Below are 2232 nucleotides of genomic sequence, written 5' to 3' on the forward strand. Positions count from 1 at the left end.
GTATTTTCAGTTCTCCGTGGTGGCCCAGCTAGATGCTACATGACTCACCTGACATTGGCATGCAGCCCACCTAGTGGGTCCCAACCCACAGTCTGAGAAACACTTATGTATGGTATAACCACCTTTGATTACATCTCCTCAATGAGTTTATCTAATCCATTTGGAAAACCATAGAAGATGGTGGTAATCTCTGTATCACGTGGCAGTGAGTTCCATGACTTCATCACGTGCTGTATAGGCAATGTGTTCTGGGTGGGGAATCAGTTGCACTGGGCAACCAAGAACTCAAAGAACATTGTCTCTAGTTCAATATTTGAACCATTTGCAAGGGAGTGGCAACAGGATACAGGTATCTTGTGGTCTGTGTGCTCCCAGAAGCATTTAGGGGGCTATTATGAGATACAGGAAGCTGGACTAGATGGGCCTCTGGCCTGATCCAGTGGGGCTGTTCTTAGGTTCTTAACTACAATTCCCAGGAAGCCTTGCAGGTCTCTTGTTATCTGGGGTGCTCCCTGGGGCATTTGGTGGGCCGCTGTGAGATACAGGAAGCTGGACTAGATGGACCTATGGCCTGATCCAGCAGGGCTCTTTCTGATGTTCTTATTTTCAATAAATGTCACCCTTTGCCAGTTTTTATAAACATTTCCGATGCTCAAATCTTTCCTGACTCAGAATGCGCTCCAACCCCTTGATCATTTTAGCTGCTATGTGGTATGATTACTTCAGGCTGAACGATGAAGATGATGATAAATAGTATTAGTATTAATGGGTCACTTGGATTCCAATATTGGAATGGTTCCAACCCATTGGAAAGGTTGAACCCTTCCACTTGAATTTTCAAAACTGCTGGACGATCAAAGGAAGAAAAGAATCTGGATTCTGACAATGATCTACTAGGTTTGTACTCAGTTACGTTAGGTACAAGCCCAGCAAAGTGGAGCAGACCTGAAAAATGGCATTGATGCAATTTTAAGTTATAAATAGCACTGTTTTGCTATTTTAAAAAAAGGAATGACCAAAAAAATGAGACAGATTTGTAAAAGGATAATTTCCCCATAGTGTCTGGCGGGAACAGAAAGTGACATGGGTTGATTGACAGTGATGGAGAAGCCACTGAGGAGGCCATGGTTCACTAATCTCCCCCCCCCCCCAATGGGATCAACAGAAACTGTAAAACCTGCTGGACCTGCTAAGTAGACCCATTCATTGCCTCCAAGGTCCAAAACGGCTCTTTGGATCCGCACATACACATCAGGCCGGCCTCTCCATGAGGTCAACTGAGGCAGCTGTCTCAGGTAAGAGATTGTCCACCCACCTCTGTCCACCCACTCCCCCTCACTGTTTCTGTCCAGGCAAAGGAAGAGCTGGTGTATATGCATGGGGAAGTGTGAGGTTCCTGGCATAACTGAGTGCCTCACTGTTACCCTGCGCATACCCAATCTCATCTGATCTTGGAAGCTAAGCAAGGTCAGGCCTGGTTAGTACTTGGATGGGAGACCGCCTGGGAATACTGGGTGCTGTAGGCTTATACCATAGTTTTTCGAGACTGAAGGTTGCCAACCAACAGTCTAGCCCACCATTCTAACCACTCTTTTGCTCCCTCTTCCTCTTTCTTTTCCAATCAAGGGAGGAGCTGAACCTGGCACATCACCACGTAATGGGGGGCAATATTATTTGGCACTTTCCTTGAGGTGCCAGGAAGTCTTGGGTTGCCCCCCCCACTCCCACATATATGTATATATTCCGATGCAGAGCCTTCCGTTTTATTTTAGTAGCCTCGGAATTTCTGCTACTCGGCATTGCACGGATCTAAAGTGACGGTTTGCACCCGCAATATAAATTTATTAGCTGCAGAGAGCCTGTCATGACAAGGTGTGATCGATAAATCTCACACCCGATGTGGCCTGATTTCTGCAAGTCAACTCCTATTTCTGCATCTCGACGTCTTGGCTCTTCGGACGCACTTGCATCCCGCATGCCTCGCACCTGCGATTTGGGGAGCTGTGAAGTCAGGGCTTGTGCTAAATGCAAAGAAGACGACACTTTTCTGCCTGCGATTGCAGGAGACCAGAAGGGCCCAGCTGGCTAATTGTGGTTTCAAGTCCATAAATCACTGGGTTTGCCAGAATATACAGATAGTACTCTAGGAAATGTGTCTATTTTGGGTATTTGTTTTATTTTTCACATCTGTAAACTGCCCTTCCTCCCAGAAGCTCAGGGTAGTATACATGG

General features: G+C 46.4%; 1 pseudogene; it reads left to right on the forward strand.

The window, feature by feature from the left end:
* Positions 1–1404: 1404 nt before the first annotated feature.
* LOC136634073 (5S ribosomal RNA) lies at positions 1405–1526 on the forward strand (annotated as a pseudogene).
* The last annotated feature ends 706 nt before the right edge of the window (positions 1527–2232 follow it).

The sequence above is a fragment of the Tiliqua scincoides genome, chromosome 13, assembly GCF_035046505.1.
Source record: "Tiliqua scincoides isolate rTilSci1 chromosome 13, rTilSci1.hap2, whole genome shotgun sequence".
Lineage (NCBI taxonomy): Eukaryota > Metazoa > Chordata > Lepidosauria > Squamata > Scincidae > Tiliqua > Tiliqua scincoides.